The sequence below is a fragment of the Pelecanus crispus genome, chromosome 7, assembly GCF_030463565.1.
Source record: "Pelecanus crispus isolate bPelCri1 chromosome 7, bPelCri1.pri, whole genome shotgun sequence".
Classification (NCBI taxonomy): Eukaryota; Metazoa; Chordata; class Aves; order Pelecaniformes; family Pelecanidae; genus Pelecanus; species Pelecanus crispus.
Genome location: NC_134649.1, coordinates 30,885,127 through 30,905,696, shown reverse-complemented (window position 1 = coordinate 30,905,696; position 20,570 = coordinate 30,885,127). Strand labels below are relative to the sequence as shown.

The 20,570-nt window shown below is 64.3% G+C and overlaps 3 pseudogenes; all 3 read right to left on the bottom strand.

Moving 5' to 3' along the window:
* Positions 1 to 465: 465 nt before the first annotated feature.
* LOC142593942 (E3 ubiquitin-protein ligase PHF7-like) lies at positions 466 to 6,593 on the bottom strand (annotated as a pseudogene).
* A 511-nt stretch (positions 6,594 to 7,104) lies between these two features.
* LOC142593941 (E3 ubiquitin-protein ligase PHF7-like) lies at positions 7,105 to 13,232 on the bottom strand (annotated as a pseudogene).
* A 511-nt stretch (positions 13,233 to 13,743) lies between these two features.
* LOC142593940 (E3 ubiquitin-protein ligase PHF7-like) lies at positions 13,744 to 20,198 on the bottom strand (annotated as a pseudogene).
* Positions 20,199 to 20,570: the final 372 nt, after the last annotated feature.

Below are 20,570 nucleotides of genomic sequence, written 5' to 3'. Positions count from 1 at the left end.
AACTGCAGAAGAGAACGGACGAGGAGCTGATGAGGAAGGAGAGCGTGGCAGGGAGTGCCTGTCGCAAAGCTGGAGGGAGCCCCGGAGGAACTCACCAGGCAAAACACATGGGCACAGAGTCCTTGCTTCTCCAGCATGCACCCACAGACATCCGGGTCAGCCTCTGCCCGGCGACACAGCATGCATGCTGCGGGGGGAGAGAGCAAATGGCACCGGGGATGAGCAGCTCTGCGGGGCCGGGGCAAGCGTCCCTGAGGGATTGCCCGCAAGGGCCTCCTGTGTCCCTGCCTAGCTGGCTGATGGGCAGGGCTGGAGGCCTTGGAGAGGAAGGGGGCATTGCAGGCACGCGTGTCCCAGCAGGTGCCCACGGTTGGGGAGCTCCTGCCTCCCCCTGCCGCTGCTCTCGGCCCCACGCTGACCGCGCCGGCAACCCCTCTGCCAGGCTGCGGGAGGGATACGTTGCTCTCACCCTGCTCCATCGAGTCGGGGGCCTTCCGCTTCCTTGCAGACATGGCGCACGTCAACGGTGAGCGTTTGGAGAGACCCTGTCCCAGCGGCGCTGGGGGTCTCCTCCGGATGCTCCTCTGCTGACTCTGAGGGAGAAGCAGGATGGCGGGTGAGGGAGAAGCGAGACGCGGGCGAGCTGGCAGCACAGGCCCAGAGCCCCGAGGCGTGGGGCTCCCCTCCTCCCTCGGCAGCCCCGCGCGAGCCCCGTCCCTGCCCTGCCCTCTCCTCACCTCACCAGGTCGCACTGACGCACGGCCCGAGCCCGGCGTTGCTTTCTGTGGGCTTGCCCCCGCGGGTCACAGTGGCCGCTGTGACATCTCCACCGCCCTTGGCCACCTGCCACCCATTGTGACACGGCCCCCGCCTCACAGGGGTGGGTGTGAAGTGCCGAGGTGGGGGCCCGAGCCCTCGGCACCCACGTAACCGGGGCGGCTGCTCCTGCAGCAAGTGCGGAGTCAAACGCCGGGTCCCCCGGGGCAGCCGTCGAGGGCGGCACTGTTGGCCGAAAGGTGCTGTTTGGGCAGTGCGACTCCAGGGCTCCAGCCCTGGCCAAGGGAAATCTCTGCTCCTGCCCCCGGCACGGGGAGCGCTGCCAGCAGCTCGCGGAAGGCGATCCTTCCTCTCTGCGCGGCACCGGTAAGGCTGCCTCTGCAGGACTGCCTCCGGTTCTGGGCTCCCCGGCACAGGGGACGGCAGCGACCTCGCAGCCTGGCCTGCAGGGCTCACACATCCCATCCGCTCGGACGCGGTGGGTGGCCGGGGCACAGCACAGGACCTCAGGACGGCGCCTAAATGTCGCAGGTGGCCCAACGTCTTTCTCCTGAACTCCTTAGCGCTTTGGTGACGTGCTGCCTCCGGAAGAAAAAGCAGCGGGACCGCAAGCTGGGGAGTCACGGCGGAAATGGCCTCTTCCCATGGCAATAAACTGCCTTTCCGAGTCAGTGTGAGCCTCTCCTTGGTGGGGTGGGAAGCCGCACGTGGCTGTGGGGCAGCTTTGGAGGCGGTGGGTGCGAGTGTTGGTCTGTTTGAGGGTAGAAAGGCTCTGCAGTGGGATCTGGACAGGCTGGATCGATGGGCCGAGGGTTGTCAAGCGTCGGAACAGGCTGCCCAGGGAAGCGGTTGAGTCAGCACCCCCGGAGGTATCTCAAAGACGTGTGGACGCGGCGCTTAGGGACATGGTTTAGTGGTGGCCTCGGTAGCGTTAGGTTAACGGTTGGGCTCGATGATCTTCAGGGTCTTTTCCAACCTCAATGATTCTATGATTCTAATTGCCGTTCAGTTATTGCTTGATCACCGTTTGATTACCATTTGATTTTCATTCAGCCATCGATCAACGAGCATTTGATCGTCGCTTAATCATTAATGAAACCCTTTTAGTTAACCCCACAACGATGACTTCTCTCAATAATTTGCCTGCGGCACCAGGACAAAAGCCAGACGGCGTCTCAGGCGCAACCAGCGTAGGCAAAAAGGAATGCGAAATCCAGGATTGGAGAGTCCAGGTCCAAAATGCCCTTCAGGACCAAGATAGACACCTGAAACCCCCAGGCGGCCTTCTACAATACGAGCTGGCTGACGCTGCTGAGAGTGACTAGAGGCTTCTTCCCAGGCTGCCTCCCTCAGCTCCTGCTTTTGGAGTGTCCTCAGCCGTCCGCTTCTACCAGCCACCTTCCAAGCCAAACTCCGGTGCTCAGGGCTTCCTCCTCACCAGGCTTTCTGAGGTTTTGCTCGGCCTGCCGACGCCAGGGCATTAGAGATCTCCGTTAGCTAGATGCACGCAGAGGTGAGCGGTGCCAGGGAACAAGCTCCTCCGTTCAGAGCGAGGCTGTGCGTGGCCACAGCTCTTTGGCCAGCTCCATTCGAGCTCCGTTGCCCGGGAGTGCCTCGGAGCTCCACATCGCAGTCCCCCTGAAGAGCACTACCTGTTCTGGCCATGTCTAGACCTCACGTCTTGCCAATCACAGCAGTCAAGAACAGAAGGACAAAGTGCTGCCACCGAGTTCTCTTTTGGACCCTCTGCACCGCCTTTCCTTCCTCATTGCCTCTTTGTTGGCAGAAGAGCCCATCAGGTGTCCCAGGTTCCCCTGCCTTCCTCAGAGAGGACAGCTGCTCCCTGCTTTAAGGAGTCAGCTTGCACCGTAAGAGCGCCGGTACTTTGCCTGAAGAGCAGAGGGCTGTTCAAATCTGGACAGCCACCCCACGGGATTTCCTTCGTGCTTTGGTCACCGTCATTCTTTGATTCAGCCTTCTCGCTCTCTGCGCCAGCTCCCACGGAGCTGTTCAGCAGTCACTCTGCAACCAAATCTCTTCTCCTGCCTGCACTAGAAAGGTACTTGCTGCTGGTCGCCAACAGGAGGGAAATCCTTTTGGACGACTGACACTTCCCAGGCCCCTTGTTACCCTCCCGTAGAGCACACGTGATTTTTTTGCTCTCGAGGGCGTATGACAGGACTCAAGCCCTCAGCAACAGGTACTGCTCTGACTCTCCTGAACTCTGTGAAGTCCTTGCCGGGTGTTTGCAATCTCTATTACAAAGGGTTTCTTGGCTTACACTGCAAGAAGGAAGCCTTCAGTTGGTACGGCAGCAATCACGTTGGGGAACAAGGCCCGCAACTGGGCAACGGGGAATGCCTTTTGGCTCCTGTAGCAACACAATCTACAGCAATCTTCATGTCACAAATACAGATGTGACACTGAACTTAACGTTCAGAGAAAAGCAGCTTTGCCGCTTTGCCACAATTCTCACTAAGCTAGGCAACTTAGAGGATAGGAAGTCGGTTATAGCCTTGTCCAGAAGGAAACAGAGTTGAAGCGTGTCAAAAATCGCTGGCGCCGGGGCACGTGATTTGGGGGGGCGAGCCGCGAGGGCCATGGCGCGTGGGCGGGCACAGCCCACTTTGGCAGGAGATGGGTGGCGGCGCCGACTGGGCCGTGCCGGGCCACCCTCCTGGGGGCGGGGGCAGAGACCCCCGGTCCCGGGCGTGGGTGTGAACTTCCCCCGGGGAAACTGAGCAGGCTGCGGGGCCAGCGAGGCCCGAAGCACACGGCCATGGCGCTGGGGAGCCGGCCAAGGCCAGCCCGCAAGGAGGGAGGTCTGGGGAAGGTGCTGCCAACCGTCAGTGGAGAAGACAACCGTCTGGGCCCAGCCGCTAACGCTGCCCCTCGAGAAAGGGAGAGGAGGAGGAAGGCGACACATGCGCGTGGCATCTCCCGCTGCAGTCATTAACGGCCACCTTTATTGTGCCGGCGGAGGGGGATCAGGGCCAGCACTCGGGGACGGCGCACGGCTGGTCCCGTGGCGGCGTTCGGGCCGGCTGTAAGGAGTTTGGGCCCGACGTTGCAAGTGGGAGCGCTCTCGCATCCGCGCGGGCCCAGGGGGGCTGGAGCGGCTGCTGCTCTGGAGCGCTGGCGAGCCGAAGGAGGGCCCCGATGGCAGCTGGCTGGCGGTGCTGGGGCTGCTGGTCTCGTGTGCCGCGGAGCTGTGGGACGGCCCCAGCGCGGCCTGGCTGGCGGTGCTGCTCCCAGCACTGGGTGCTGCTGTGCGGCTGCTCTCAGGGCATCCCGTGGGCCGGCTGTAGGGCTTTTGGGCCCGACGCTGCAACCGGGAGCGGTTTTGCGTGCGGTCGGGCCCAGGTGGGCTGGAGCGGCTGCTGCCCTGAAGCACTGGGGAGCCGTGGGATGGCCCTGATGCCGCATTGCTGGGGCTGCTGGTCTCTGGTGCCAGGGAGCCGTGGGACGGCCCTGATGCCGCCTGGCTGCGAGCGCTGGGGCTGGTGGTCTGCGGTGCTGGGGAGCCGCAGGAGGGCCCCGATGGCAGCTGGCTGGCAGCGTTGCGGCTGCTGGTGTCGGGTGCCGCGGAGCTGTGGGCCGGCCCCAGCGCGGCCTGGCTGGCGGTGCTGCTCCCAGCACTGGGTGCTGCTGATGTGCGGCTGCTCTCAGGGCATCCTGTGGGCCGGCTGTAGGGCTTTTGGGCCCGACGCTGCAACCGGGAGCGGTTTCGCGTGCGGTCGGGCCCAGGTGGGCGGGAGAGGCTGCTGCCCTGAAGCACTGGGGAGCCATGGGATGGCCCCAATGCCGCCAGGCTACCAGTGCTGGGGCTGCTGGTCTCCGTTGCTAGGGAGCCGTGGGATGGCCCTGATGCCACCTGGCTGCCAGTGCTGGGGCTGCTGGTCTCGGGGGCCAGGGAGCATTGGGATGGCCCCGATGCTGCCTGGCTGGTGGTGCTGGGGCTGCTGGCCTCCGGAGCCGGAGATCCAAGAGACTGCCGTGATGCCGCCTGGCTGGTGGTGCCGGGGCTGCTGGTCTCGGGTGCCGGGGAGCTGTGGGATGGCCTCGATCCTGACTGGCTGGCAGTGCTGGGGCTGGTGAGCTCCGAGCTGTGACCGGAGGCTGTAAGGGGAGAAGCAGGAAGGTCAAGGGCACGGCCCCCCAGGCCCGGGGCAGGATAGGTGCCAGAGCGGTGCCCCCAGCCCTCCTGGAGCAGAGAGGCTCTGCCAAGCCCTCCCTGGGCACCCGCGGCCAGGACTCGCCTGGGCCCTGGCCCCAGCCCAGGGGCACGCGGCTGCTTTGCCTCTTACCGGTGCCCAGGCCAGCACAGCTGTCGCACTCCCAGCTGGCCGTGCTGTTCCTCCAGTAGGAGCAGCGTCTGTGGGTGCCCTCGGCAGCGCAGGAGCAGCACAGGAGCAGTTGCCAGGGCCTGGGGAAGCACACGGGTTCATGGCTGTGAGGACAAAGTGACGGCAGCACGGGCTTGTCCGGCAGAGCTCTTGTTCTTCGTCCTGCCGCTTCGAGCCCTTGGCCAGACAGAGATCCCGTGCAGAGCCGCGGGGTGCAGCTTTGGCAACTCACCCCTCTTCCTCTGCCTGCTCCCTGCCTCCTGGGCAAAGGCACTCACGGGCATCGCAGCGCCTGTGCCTCTCATTTAGTGCTGCGTATGCACGGCTGTTCTCCCATGATGGCAGTCTGATGGAGAAAGGAGAAGTGAGGAGCCCCTGCTGCCCGGCAGGGCATAAGGCAGATGCAGGGCATCCCTGCTCTTCCCCCCGCTGCCCTGTTTCCAACTCCTCCGTGAAGCGGAAGCCCAGACTCACGGGAGAGCGGAGGGCCAGGGCTGCAGGGGCAGGCCCTGGCAGGGCACAGCGCTCGCACCCTCCTGCCTCGTGAGCCGAGCACAAGGACACCAACCTGAAGGGAATTCGGATCCCCATGACGAGCATTTCCGAGAGGAAGAGATCCTTATCCCTACAGAGGGGGCACCGGAAGCAAGAGAAGCCAGCGCTCACAGCCTGTCCCTGCAGGAGTACCATAAGGAGCACGAGTTGAGGCCCTGGTGCTGCTGAGTGCCCGCCGTGCCCTGGGGGCGAGGGAGCGGCTCCTACCTGGATGCAGCCCCTGTGGAACCAGGCGTGTTGGCACGCTGGGCACACCATGGTGCCGTAGGACGTTCTGTCCTCCACAAGGTCCAGGCAGATGAGGCAGGTGGTGTTCTCCTCCGGAGCCGCCCCCACTGCCTGCTCTGGGCGGTGCTCCCAGCAGAAGGACCTGGGGGGAAGGGGAAAGGGACGGGCGAGGTGAGAAGTGCCGGGTCCTTCCCCGCCGGCGGCGAGGAGGGGAGAGGAGGTACCTGTACTGAGGAAAGAACTGGGTGACGCATCCACCCTCCACGGCACAGGGGAGATGGAAGCTGCGGTCGCAGCCCGTCTCCTGGCAGGCGATGGTGGCCCCGCTCTCGCCACAGACGAAGCAGTGCTGGAAAGAGCACAGCAGCCCCCATCAGCGGCAGCCTCGGCGCCCCCACAGGCAGCCCCACGCCTCCGGGCAGGGCGCAGGATGCGGCCGCTGCTGGGTCACACCGCGCAGATCTGCCTGGCGGACGAGGCTCCTGTGCTGGAGCCTCCCTCTGTGGAGCTGCTGGGAGCGAGACTTTTGTCCCAGAGCTGGTTGCAAGGGCTGGGGTTTCTTTCCTGGGGGCTGGGCTGGGCTCCCGCCAACCTCTCCCGGCTCCAATCTCCCTGTTCTTGTCAGGGCCTCACCTTCTGTGCTGCCCGCTCGACTGTCTGTCGAATATCCTCAGGGAGAAATCCCATGAGTCCTACTTCCTTGCCCCATTGCTGAAACAGCTCGCTGGCAAAAAACTGCAGAAGAGAACGGACGAGGAGCTGATGAGGAAGGAGAGCGTGGCAGGGAGTGCCTGTCGCAAAGCTGGAGGGAGCCCCGGAGGAACTCACCAGGCAAAACACATGGGCACAGAGTCCTTGCTTCTCCAGCATGCACCCACAGACATCCGGGTCAGCCTCTGCCCGGCGACACAGCATGCATGCTGCGGGGGGAGAGAGCAAATGGCACCGGGGATGAGCAGCTCTGCGGGGCCGGGGCAAGCGTCCCTGAGGGATTGCCCGCAAGGGCCTCCTGTGTCCCTGCCTAGCTGGCTGATGGGCAGGGCTGGAGGCCTTGGAGAGGAAGGGGGCATTGCAGGCACGCGTGTCCCAGCAGGTGCCCACGGTTGGGGAGCTCCTGCCTCCCCCTGCCGCTGCTCTCGGCCCCACGCTGACCGCGCCGGCAACCCCTCTGCCAGGCTGCGGGAGGGATACGTTGCTCTCACCCTGCTCCATCGAGTCGGGGGCCTTCCGCTTCCTTGCAGACATGGCGCACGTCAACGGTGAGCGTTTGGAGAGACCCTGTCCCAGCGGCGCTGGGGGTCTCCTCCGGATGCTCCTCTGCTGACTCTGAGGGAGAAGCAGGATGGCGGGTGAGGGAGAAGCGAGACGCGGGCGAGCTGGCAGCACAGGCCCAGAGCCCCGAGGCGTGGGGCTCCCCTCCTCCCTCGGCAGCCCCGCGCGAGCCCCGTCCCTGCCCTGCCCTCTCCTCACCTCACCAGGTCGCACTGACGCACGGCCCGAGCCCGGCGTTGCTTTCTGTGGGCTTGCCCCCGCGGGTCACAGTGGCCGCTGTGACATCTCCACCGCCCTTGGCCACCTGCCACCCATTGTGACACGGCCCCCGCCTCACAGGGGTGGGTGTGAAGTGCCGAGGTGGGGGCCCGAGCCCTCGGCACCCACGTAACCGGGGCGGCTGCTCCTGCAGCAAGTGCGGAGTCAAACGCCGGGTCCCCCGGGGCAGCCGTCGAGGGCGGCACTGTTGGCCGAAAGGTGCTGTTTGGGCAGTGCGACTCCAGGGCTCCAGCCCTGGCCAAGGGAAATCTCTGCTCCTGCCCCCGGCACGGGGAGCGCTGCCAGCAGCTCGCGGAAGGCGATCCTTCCTCTCTGCGCGGCACCGGTAAGGCTGCCTCTGCAGGACTGCCTCCGGTTCTGGGCTCCCCGGCACAGGGGACGGCAGCGACCTCGCAGCCTGGCCTGCAGGGCTCACACATCCCATCCGCTCGGACGCGGTGGGTGGCCGGGGCACAGCACAGGACCTCAGGACGGCGCCTAAATGTCGCAGGTGGCCCAACGTCTTTCTCCTGAACTCCTTAGCGCTTTGGTGACGTGCTGCCTCCGGAAGAAAAAGCAGCGGGACCGCAAGCTGGGGAGTCACGGCGGAAATGGCCTCTTCCCATGGCAATAAACTGCCTTTCCGAGTCAGTGTGAGCCTCTCCTTGGTGGGGTGGGAAGCCGCACGTGGCTGTGGGGCAGCTTTGGAGGCGGTGGGTGCGAGTGTTGGTCTGTTTGAGGGTAGAAAGGCTCTGCAGTGGGATCTGGACAGGCTGGATCGATGGGCCGAGGGTTGTCAAGCGTCGGAACAGGCTGCCCAGGGAAGCGGTTGAGTCAGCACCCCCGGAGGTATCTCAAAGACGTGTGGACGCGGCGCTTAGGGACATGGTTTAGTGGTGGCCTCGGTAGCGTTAGGTTAACGGTTGGGCTCGATGATCTTCAGGGTCTTTTCCAACCTCAATGATTCTATGATTCTAATTGCCGTTCAGTTATTGCTTGATCACCGTTTGATTACCATTTGATTTTCATTCAGCCATCGATCAACGAGCATTTGATCGTCGCTTAATCATTAATGAAACCCTTTTAGTTAACCCCACAACGATGACTTCTCTCAATAATTTGCCTGCGGCACCAGGACAAAAGCCAGACGGCGTCTCAGGCGCAACCAGCGTAGGCAAAAAGGAATGCGAAATCCAGGATTGGAGAGTCCAGGTCCAAAATGCCCTTCAGGACCAAGATAGACACCTGAAACCCCCAGGCGGCCTTCTACAATACGAGCTGGCTGACGCTGCTGAGAGTGACTAGAGGCTTCTTCCCAGGCTGCCTCCCTCAGCTCCTGCTTTTGGAGTGTCCTCAGCCGTCCGCTTCTACCAGCCACCTTCCAAGCCAAACTCCGGTGCTCAGGGCTTCCTCCTCACCAGGCTTTCTGAGGTTTTGCTCGGCCTGCCGACGCCAGGGCATTAGAGATCTCCGTTAGCTAGATGCACGCAGAGGTGAGCGGTGCCAGGGAACAAGCTCCTCCGTTCAGAGCGAGGCTGTGCGTGGCCACAGCTCTTTGGCCAGCTCCATTCGAGCTCCGTTGCCCGGGAGTGCCTCGGAGCTCCACATCGCAGTCCCCCTGAAGAGCACTACCTGTTCTGGCCATGTCTAGACCTCACGTCTTGCCAATCACAGCAGTCAAGAACAGAAGGACAAAGTGCTGCCACCGAGTTCTCTTTTGGACCCTCTGCACCGCCTTTCCTTCCTCATTGCCTCTTTGTTGGCAGAAGAGCCCATCAGGTGTCCCAGGTTCCCCTGCCTTCCTCAGAGAGGACAGCTGCTCCCTGCTTTAAGGAGTCAGCTTGCACCGTAAGAGCGCCGGTACTTTGCCTGAAGAGCAGAGGGCTGTTCAAATCTGGACAGCCACCCCACGGGATTTCCTTCGTGCTTTGGTCACCGTCATTCTTTGATTCAGCCTTCTCGCTCTCTGCGCCAGCTCCCACGGAGCTGTTCAGCAGTCACTCTGCAACCAAATCTCTTCTCCTGCCTGCACTAGAAAGGTACTTGCTGCTGGTCGCCAACAGGAGGGAAATCCTTTTGGACGACTGACACTTCCCAGGCCCCTTGTTACCCTCCCGTAGAGCACACGTGATTTTTTTGCTCTCGAGGGCGTATGACAGGACTCAAGCCCTCAGCAACAGGTACTGCTCTGACTCTCCTGAACTCTGTGAAGTCCTTGCCGGGTGTTTGCAATCTCTATTACAAAGGGTTTCTTGGCTTACACTGCAAGAAGGAAGCCTTCAGTTGGTACGGCAGCAATCACGTTGGGGAACAAGGCCCGCAACTGGGCAACGGGGAATGCCTTTTGGCTCCTGTAGCAACACAATCTACAGCAATCTTCATGTCACAAATACAGATGTGACACTGAACTTAACGTTCAGAGAAAAGCAGCTTTGCCGCTTTGCCACAATTCTCACTAAGCTAGGCAACTTAGAGGATAGGAAGTCGGTTATAGCCTTGTCCAGAAGGAAACAGAGTTGAAGCGTGTCAAAAATCGCTGGCGCCGGGGCACGTGATTTGGGGGGGCGAGCCGCGAGGGCCATGGCGCGTGGGCGGGCACAGCCCACTTTGGCAGGAGATGGGTGGCGGCGCCGACTGGGCCGTGCCGGGCCACCCTCCTGGGGGCGGGGGCAGAGACCCCCGGTCCCGGGCGTGGGTGTGAACTTCCCCCGGGGAAACTGAGCAGGCTGCGGGGCCAGCGAGGCCCGAAGCACACGGCCATGGCGCTGGGGAGCCGGCCAAGGCCAGCCCGCAAGGAGGGAGGTCTGGGGAAGGTGCTGCCAACCGTCAGTGGAGAAGACAACCGTCTGGGCCCAGCCGCTAACGCTGCCCCTCGAGAAAGGGAGAGGAGGAGGAAGGCGACACATGCGCGTGGCATCTCCCGCTGCAGTCATTAACGGCCACCTTTATTGTGCCGGCGGAGGGGGATCAGGGCCAGCACTCGGGGACGGCGCACGGCTGGTCCCGTGGCGGCGTTCGGGCCGGCTGTAAGGAGTTTGGGCCCGACGTTGCAAGTGGGAGCGCTCTCGCATCCGCGCGGGCCCAGGGGGGCTGGAGCGGCTGCTGCTCTGGAGCGCTGGCGAGCCGAAGGAGGGCCCCGATGGCAGCTGGCTGGCGGTGCTGGGGCTGCTGGTCTCGTGTGCCGCGGAGCTGTGGGACGGCCCCAGCGCGGCCTGGCTGGCGGTGCTGCTCCCAGCACTGGGTGCTGCTGTGCGGCTGCTCTCAGGGCATCCCGTGGGCCGGCTGTAGGGCTTTTGGGCCCGACGCTGCAACCGGGAGCGGTTTTGCGTGCGGTCGGGCCCAGGTGGGCTGGAGCGGCTGCTGCCCTGAAGCACTGGGGAGCCGTGGGATGGCCCTGATGCCGCATTGCTGGGGCTGCTGGTCTCTGGTGCCAGGGAGCCGTGGGACGGCCCTGATGCCGCCTGGCTGCGAGCGCTGGGGCTGGTGGTCTGCGGTGCTGGGGAGCCGCAGGAGGGCCCCGATGGCAGCTGGCTGGCAGCGTTGCGGCTGCTGGTGTCGGGTGCCGCGGAGCTGTGGGCCGGCCCCAGCGCGGCCTGGCTGGCGGTGCTGCTCCCAGCACTGGGTGCTGCTGATGTGCGGCTGCTCTCAGGGCATCCTGTGGGCCGGCTGTAGGGCTTTTGGGCCTGACGCTGCAACCGGGAGCGGTTTCGCGTGCGGTCGGGCCCAGGTGGGCGGGAGAGGCTGCTGCCCTGAAGCACTGGGGAGCCATGGGATGGCCCCAATGCCGCCAGGCTACCAGTGCTGGGGCTGCTGGTCTCCGTTGCTAGGGAGCCGTGGGATGGCCCTGATGCAACCTGGCTGCCAGTGCTGGGGCTGCTGGTCTCGGGGGCCAGGGAGCATTGGGATGGCCCCGATGCTGCCTGGCTGGTGGTGCTGGGGCTGCTGGCCTCCGGAGCCAGAGATCCAAGAGACTGCCGTGATGCCGCCTGGCTGGTGGTGCCGGGGCTGCTGGTCTCGGGTGCCGGGGAGCTGTGGGATGGCCTCGATCCTGACTGGCTGGCAGTGCTGGGGCTGGTGAGCTCCGAGCTGTGACCGGAGGCTGTAAGGGGAGAAGCAGGAAGGTCAAGGGCACGGCCCCCCAGGCCCGGGGCAGGATAGGTGCCAGAGCGGTGCCCCCAGCCCTCCTGGAGCAGAGAGGCTCTGCCAAGCCCTCCCTGGGCACCCGCGGCCAGGACTCGCCTGGGCCCTGGCCCCAGCCCAGGGGCACGCGGCTGCTTTGCCTCTTACCGGTGCCCAGGCCAGCACAGCTGTCGCACTCCCAGCTGGCCGTGCTGTTCCTCCAGTAGGAGCAGCGTCTGTGGGTGCCCTCGGCAGCGCAGGAGCAGCACAGGAGCAGTTGCCAGGGCCTGGGGAAGCACACGGGTTCATGGCTGTGAGGACAAAGTGACGGCAGCACGGGCTTGTCCGGCAGAGCTCTTGTTCTTCGTCCTGCCGCTTCGAGCCCTTGGCCAGACAGAGATCCCGTGCAGAGCCGCGGGGTGCAGCTTTGGCAACTCACCCCTCTTCCTCTGCCTGCTCCCTGCCTCCTGGGCAAAGGCACTCACGGGCATCGCAGCGCCTGTGCCTCTCATTTAGTGCTGCGTATGCACGGCTGTTCTCCCATGATGGCAGTCTGATGGAGAAAGGAGAAGTGAGGAGCCCCTGCTGCCCGGCAGGGCATAAGGCAGATGCAGGGCATCCCTGCTCTTCCCCCCGCTGCCCTGTTTCCAACTCCTCCGTGAAGCGGAAGCCCAGACTCACGGGAGAGCGGAGGGCCAGGGCTGCAGGGGCAGGCCCTGGCAGGGCACAGCGCTCGCACCCTCCTGCCTCGTGAGCCGAGCACAAGGACACCAACCTGAAGGGAATTCGGATCCCCATGACGAGCATTTCCGAGAGGAAGAGATCCTTATCCCTACAGAGGGGGCACCGGAAGCAAGAGAAGCCAGCGCTCACAGCCTGTCCCTGCAGGAGTACCATAAGGAGCACGAGTTGAGGCCCTGGTGCTGCTGAGTGCCCGCCGTGCCCTGGGGGCGAGGGAGCGGCTCCTACCTGGATGCAGCCCCTGTGGAACCAGGCGTGTTGGCACGCTGGGCACACCATGGTGCCGTAGGACGTTCTGTCCTCCACAAGGTCCAGGCAGATGAGGCAGGTGGTGTTCTCCTCCGGAGCCGCCCCCACTGCCTGCTCTGGGCGGTGCTCCCAGCAGAAGGACCTGGGGGGAAGGGGAAAGGGACGGGCGAGGTGAGAAGTGCCGGGTCCTTCCCCGCCGGCGGCGAGGAGGGGAGAGGAGGTACCTGTACTGAGGAAAGAACTGGGTGACGCATCCACCCTCCACGGCACAGGGGAGATGGAAGCTGCGGTCGCAGCCCGTCTCCTGGCAGGCGATGGTGGCCCCGCTCTCGCCACAGACGAAGCAGTGCTGGAAAGAGCACAGCAGCCCCCATCAGCGGCAGCCTCGGCGCCCCCACAGGCAGCCCCACGCCTCCGGGCAGGGCGCAGGATGCGGCCGCTGCTGGGTCACACCGCGCAGATCTGCCTGGCGGACGAGGCTCCTGTGCTGGAGCCTCCCTCTGTGGAGCTGCTGGGAGCGAGACTTTTGTCCCAGAGCTGGTTGCAAGGGCTGGGGTTTCTTTCCTGGGGGCTGGGCTGGGCTCCCGCCAACCTCTCCCGGCTCCAATCTCCCTGTTCTTGTCAGGGCCTCACCTTCTGTGCTGCCCGCTCGACTGTCTGTCGAATATCCTCAGGGAGAAATCCCATGAGTCCTACTTCCTTGCCCCATTGCTGAAACAGCTCGCTGGCAAAAAACTGCAGAAGAGAACGGACGAGGAGCTGATGAGGAAGGAGAGCGTGGCAGGGAGTGCCTGTCGCAAAGCTGGAGGGAGCCCCGGAGGAACTCACCAGGCAAAACACATGGGCACAGAGTCCTTGCTTCTCCAGCATGCACCCACAGACATCCGGGTCAGCCTCTGCCCGGCGACACAGCATGCATGCTGCGGGGGGAGAGAGCAAATGGCACCGGGGATGAGCAGCTCTGCGGGGCCGGGGCAAGCGTCCCTGAGGGATTGCCCGCAAGGGCCTCCTGTGTCCCTGCCTAGCTGGCTGATGGGCAGGGCTGGAGGCCTTGGAGAGGAAGGGGGCATTGCAGGCACGCGTGTCCCAGCAGGTGCCCACGGTTGGGGAGCTCCTGCCTCCCCCTGCCGCTGCTCTCGGCCCCACGCTGACCGCGCCGGCAACCCCTCTGCCAGGCTGCGGGAGGGATACGTTGCTCTCACCCTGCTCCATCGAGTCGGGGGCCTTCCGCTTCCTTGCAGACATGGCGCACGTCAACGGTGAGCGTTTGGAGAGACCCTGTCCCAGCGGCGCTGGGGGTCTCCTCCGGATGCTCCTCTGCTGACTCTGAGGGAGAAGCAGGATGGCGGGTGAGGGAGAAGCGAGACGCGGGCGAGCTGGCAGCACAGGCCCAGAGCCCCGAGGCGTGGGGCTCCCCTCCTCCCTCGGCAGCCCCGCGCGAGCCCCGTCCCTGCCCTGCCCTCTCCTCACCTCACCAGGTCGCACTGACGCACGGCCCGAGCCCGGCGTTGCTTTCTGTGGGCTTGCCCCCGCGGGTCACAGTGGCCGCTGTGACATCTCCACCGCCCTTGGCCACCTGCCACCCATTGTGACACGGCCCCCGCCTCACAGGGGTGGGTGTGAAGTGCCGAGGTGGGGGCCCGAGCCCTCGGCACCCACGTAACCGGGGCGGCTGCTCCTGCAGCAAGTGCGGAGTCAAACGCCGGGTCCCCCGGGGCAGCCGTCGAGGGCGGCACTGTTGGCCGAAAGGTGCTGTTTGGGCAGTGCGACTCCAGGGCTCCAGCCCTGGCCAAGGGAAATCTCTGCTCCTGCCCCCGGCACGGGGAGCGCTGCCAGCAGCTCGCGGAAGGCGATCCTTCCTCTCTGCGCGGCACCGGTAAGGCTGCCTCTGCAGGACTGCCTCCGGTTCTGGGCTCCCCGGCACAGGGGACGGCAGCGACCTCGCAGCCTGGCCTGCAGGGCTCACACATCCCATCCGCTCGGACGCGGTGGGTGGCCGGGGCACAGCACAGGACCTCAGGACGGCGCCTAAATGTCGCAGGTGGCCCAACGTCTTTCTCCTGAACTCCTTAGCGCTTTGGTGACGTGCTGCCTCCGGAAGAAAAAGCAGCGGGACCGCAAGCTGGGGAGTCACGGCGGAAATGGCCTCTTCCCATGGCAATAAACTGCCTTTCCGAGTCAGTGTGAGCCTCTCCTTGGTGGGGTGGGAAGCCGCACGTGGCTGTGGGGCAGCTTTGGAGGCGGTGGGTGCGAGTGTTGGTCTGTTTGAGGGTAGAAAGGCTCTGCAGTGGGATCTGGACAGGCTGGATCGATGGGCCGAGGGTTGTCAAGCGTCGGAACAGGCTGCCCAGGGAAGCGGTTGAGTCAGCACCCCCGGAGGTATCTCAAAGACGTGTGGACGCGGCGCTTAGGGACATGGTTTAGTGGTGGCCTCGGTAGCGTTAGGTTAACGGTTGGGCTCGATGATCTTCAGGGTCTTTTCCAACCTCAATGATTCTATGATTCTAATTGCCGTTCAGTTATTGCTTGATCACCGTTTGATTACCATTTGATTTTCATTCAGCCATCGATCAACGAGCATTTGATCGTCGCTTAATCATTAATGAAACCCTTTTAGTTAACCCCACAACGATGACTTCTCTCAATAATTTGCCTGCGGCACCAGGACAAAAGCCAGACGGCGTCTCAGGCGCAACCAGCGTAGGCAAAAAGGAATGCGAAATCCAGGATTGGAGAGTCCAGGTCCAAAATGCCCTTCAGGACCAAGATAGACACCTGAAACCCCCAGGCGGCCTTCTACAATACGAGCTGGCTGACGCTGCTGAGAGTGACTAGAGGCTTCTTCCCAGGCTGCCTCCCTCAGCTCCTGCTTTTGGAGTGTCCTCAGCCGTCCGCTTCTACCAGCCACCTTCCAAGCCAAACTCCGGTGCTCAGGGCTTCCTCCTCACCAGGCTTTCTGAGGTTTTGCTCGGCCTGCCGACGCCAGGGCATTAGAGATCTCCGTTAGCTAGATGCACGCAGAGGTGAGCGGTGCCAGGGAACAAGCTCCTCCGTTCAGAGCGAGGCTGTGCGTGGCCACAGCTCTTTGGCCAGCTCCATTCGAGCTCCGTTGCCCGGGAGTGCCTCGGAGCTCCACATCGCAGTCCCCCTGAAGAGCACTACCTGTTCTGGCCATGTCTAGACCTCACGTCTTGCCAATCACAGCAGTCAAGAACAGAAGGACAAAGTGCTGCCACCGAGTTCTCTTTTGGACCCTCTGCACCGCCTTTCCTTCCTCATTGCCTCTTTGTTGGCAGAAGAGCCCATCAGGTGTCCCAGGTTCCCCTGCCTTCCTCAGAGAGGACAGCTGCTCCCTGCTTTAAGGAGTCAGCTTGCACCGTAAGAGCGTCGGTACTTTGCCTGAAGAGCAGAGGGCTGTTCAAATCTGGACAGCCACCCCACGGGATTTCCTTCGTGCTTTGGTCACCGTCATTCTTTGATTCAGCCTTCTCGCTCTCTGCGCCAGCTCCCACGGAGCTGTTCAGCAGTCACTCTGCAACCAAATCTCTTCTCCTGCCTGCACTAGAAAGGTACTTGCTGCTGGTCGCCAACAGGAGGGAAATCCTTTTGGACGACTGACACTTCCCAGGCCCCTTGTTACCCTCCCGTAGAGCACACGTGATTTTTTTGCTCTCGAGGGCGTATGACAGGACTCAAGCCCTCAGCAACAGGTACTGCTCTGACTCTCCTGAACTCTGTGAAGTCCTTGCCGGGTGTTTGCAATCTCTATTACAAAGGGTTTCTTGGCTTACACTGCAAGAAGGAAGCCTTCAGTTGGTACGGCAGCAATCACGTTGGGGAACAAGGCCCGCAACTGGGCAACGGGGAATGCCTTTTGGCTCCTGTAGCAACACAATCTACAGCAATCTTCATGTCACAAATACAGATGTGACACTGAACTTAACGTTCAGAGAAAAGCAGCTTTGCCGCTTTGCCACAATTCTCACTAAGCTAGGCAACTTAGAGGATAGGAAATCGGTTATAGCCTTGTCCAGAAGGAAACAGAGTTGAAGCGTGTCAAAAATCGCTGGCGCCGGGGCACGTGATTTGGGGGGGCGAGCCGCGAGGGCCATGGCGCGTGGGCGGGCACAGCCCACTTTGGCAGGAGATGGGTGGCGGCGCCGACTGGGCCGTGCCGGGCCACCCTCCTGGGGGCGGGGGCAGAGACCCCCGGTCCCGGGCGTGGGTGTGAACTTCCCCCGGGGAAACTGAGCAGGCTGCGGGGCCAGCGAGGCCCGAAGCACACGGCCATGGCGCTGGGGAGCCGGCCAAGGCCAGCCCGCAAGGAGGGAGGTCTGGGGAAGGTGCTGCCAACCGTCAGTGGAGAAGACAACCGTCTGGGCCCAGCCGCTAACGCTGCCCCTCGAGAAAGGGAGAGGAGGAGGAAGGCGACACATGCGCGTGGCATCTCCCGCTGCAGTCATTAACGGCCACCTTTATTGTGCCGGCGGAGGGGGATCAGGGCCAGCACTCGGGGACGGCGCACGGCTGGTCCCGTGGCGGCGTTCGGGCCGGCTGTAAGGAGTTTGGGCCCGACGTTGCAAGTGGGAGCGCTCTCGCATCCGCGCGGGCCCAGGGGGGCTGGAGCGGCTGCTGCTCTGGAGCGCTGGCGAGCCGAAGGAGGGCCCCGATGGCAGCTGGCTGGCGGTGCTGGGGCTGCTGGTCTCGTGTGCCGCGGAGCTGTGGGACGGCCCCAGCGCGGCCTGGCTGGCGGTGCTGCTCCCAGCACTGGGTGCTGCTGTGCGGCTGCTCTCAGGGCATCCCGTGGGCCGGCTGTAGGGCTTTTGGGCCCGACGCTGCAACCGGGAGCGGTTTTGCGTGCGGTCGGGCCCAGGTGGGCTGGAGCGGCTGCTGCCCTGAAGCACTGGGGAGCCGTGGGATGGCCCTGATGCCGCATTGCTGGGGCTGCTGGTCTCTGGTGCCAGGGAGCCGTGGGACGGCCCTGATGCCGCCTGGCTGCGAGCGCTGGGGCTGGTGGTCTGCGGTGCTGGGGAGCCGCAGGAGGGCCCCGATGGCAGCTGGCTGGCAGCGTTGCGGCTGCTGGTGTCGGGTGCCGCGGAGCTGTGGGCCAGCCCCAGCGCGGCCTGGCTGGTGGTGCTGCTCCCAGCACTTGGTGCTGCTGCTGTGCGGCTGCTCTCAGGGCATCCTGTGGGCCGGCTGTAGGGCTTTTGGGCCCGACGCTGCAACCGGGAGCGGTTTCGCGTGCGGTCAGGCCCAGGTGGGCGGGAGCGGCTGCTGCCCTGAAGCACAGGGGAGCCGTGGGACGGCCCTGATGCCGCCTGGCTGCGAGCGCTGCAGCTGGTGGTCTGCAGTGCTGGGGAGCCGCAGGAGGACCCCGATGGCAGCTGGCTGGCAGCGTTGCGGCTGCTGGTGTCGGGTGCCGCGGAGCTGTGGGCCGGCCCCAGCGCGGCCTGGCTGGCGGTGCTGCTCCCAGCACTGGGTGCTGCTGATGTGCGGCTGCTCTCAGGGCATCCTGTGGGCCGGCTGTAGGGCTTTTGGGCCCGACGCTGCAACCGGGAGCGGTTTCGCGTGCGGTCGGGCCCAGGTGGGCGGGAGCGGCTGCTGCCCTGAAGCACTGGGGAGCCATGGGATGGCCCCAATGCCGCCAGGCTACCAGTGCTGGGGCTGCTGGTCTCCGTTGCTAGGGAGCCGTGGGATGGCCCTGATGCCACCTGGCTGCCAGTGCTGGGGCTGCTGGTCTCGGGGGCCAGGGAGCATTGGGATGGCCCCGATGCTGCCTGGCTGGTGGTGCTGGGGCTGCTGGCCTCCGGAGCCGGAGATCCAAGAGACTGCCATGATGCCGCCTGGCTGGTGGTGCCGGGGCTGCTGGTCTCGGGTGCCGGGGAGCTGTGGGATGGCCTCGATCCTGACTGGCTGGCAGTGCTGGGGCCGGTGAGCTCCGAGCTGTGACCGGAGGCTGTAAGGGGAGAAGCAGGAAGGTCAAGGGCACGGCCCCCCAGGCCCGGGGCAGGATAGGTGCCAGAGCGGTGCCCCCAGCCCTCCTGGAGCAGAGAGGCTCTGCCAAGCCCTCCCTGGGCACCCGCGGCCAGGACTCGCCTGGGCCCTGGCCCCAGCCCAGGGGCACGCGGCTGCTTTGCCTCTTACCGGTGCCCAGGCCAGCACAGCTGTCGCACTCCCAGCTGGCCGTGCTGTTCCTCCAGTAGGAGCAGCGTCTGTGGGTGCCCTCGGCAGCGCAGGAGCAGCACAGGAGCAGTTGCCAGGGCCTGGGGAAGCACACGGGTTCATGGCTGTGAGGACAAAGTGACGGCAGCACGGGCTTGTCCGGCAGAGCTCTTGTTCTTCGTCCTGCCGCTTCGAGCCCTTGGCCAGACAGAGATCCCGTGCAGAGCCGCGGGGTGCAGCTTTGGCAACTCACCCCTCTTCCTCTGCCTGCTCCCTGCCTCCTGGGCAAAGGCACTCACGGGCATCGCAGCGCCTGTGCCTCTCATTTAGTGCTGCGTATGCACGGCTGTTCTCCCATGATGGCAGTCTGATGGAGAAAGGAGAAGTGAGGAGCCCCTGCTGCCCGGCAGGGCATAAGGCAGATGCAGGGCATCCCTGCTCTTCCCCCCGCTGCCCTGTTTCCAACTCCTCCGTGAAGCGGAAGCCCAGACTCACGGGAGAGCGGAGGGCCAGGGCTGCAGGGGCAGGCCCTGGCAGGGCACAGCGCTCGCACCCTCCTGCCTCGTGAGCCGAGCACAAGGACACCAACCTGAAGGGAATTCGGATCCCCATGACGAGCATTTCCGAGAGGAAGAGATCCTTATCCCTACAGAGGGGGCACCGGAAGCAAGAGAAGCCAGCGCTCACAGCCTGTCCCTGCAGGAGTACCATAAGGAGCACGAGTTGAGGCCCTGGTGCTGCTGAGTGCCCGCCGTGCCCTGGGGGCGAGGGAGCGGCTCCTACCTGGATGCAGCCCCTGTGGAACCAGGCGTGTTGGCACGCTGGGCACACCATGGTGCCGTAGGACGTTCTGTCCTCCACAAGGTCCAGGCAGATGAGGCAGGTGGTGTTCTCCTCCGGAGCCGCCCCCACTGCCTGCTCTGGGCGGTGCTCCCAGCAGAAGGACCTGGGGGGAAGGGGAAAGGGACGGGCGAGGTGAGAAGTGCCGGGTCCTTCCCCGCCGGCGGCGAGGAGGGGAGAGGAGGTACCTGTACTGAGGAAAGAACTGGGTGACGCATCCACCCTCCACGGCACAGGGGAGATGGAAGCTGCGGTCGCAGCCCGTCTCCTGGCAGGCGATGGTGGCCCCGCTCTCGCCACAGACGAAGCAGTGCTGGAAAGAGCACAGCAGCCCCCATCAGCGGCAGCCTCGGCGCCCCCACAGGCAGCCCCACGCCTCCGGGCAGGGCGCAGGATGCGGCCGCTGCTGGGTCACACCGCGCAGATCTGCCTGGCGGACGAGGCTCCTGTGCTGGAGCCTCCCTCTGTGGAGCTGCTGGGAGCGAGACTTTTGTCCCAGAGCTGGTTGCAAGGGCTGGGGTTTCTTTCCTGGGGGCTGGGCTGGGCTCCCGCCAACCTCTCCCGGCTCCAATCTCCCTGTTCTTGTCAGGGCCTCACCTTCTGTGCTGCCCGCTCGACTGTCTGTCGAATATCCTCAGGGAGAAATCCCATGAGTCCTACTTCCTTGCCCCATTGCTGAAACAGCTCGCTGGCAAAAAACTGCAGAAGAGAACGGACGAGGAGCTGATGAGGAAGGAGAGCGTGGCAGGGAGTGCCTGTCGCAAAGCTGGAGGGAGCCCCGGAGGAACTCACCAGGCAAAACACATGGGCACAGAGTCCTTGCTTCTCCAGCATGCACCCACAGACATCCGGGTCAGCCTCTGCCCGGCGACACAGCATGCATGCTGCGGGGGGAGAGAGCAAATGGCACCGGGGATGAGCAGCTCTGCGGGGCCGGGGCAAGCGTCCCTGAGGGATTGCCCGCAAGGGCCTCCTGTGTCCCTGCCTAGCTGGCTGATGGGCAGGGCTGGAGGCCTTGGAGAG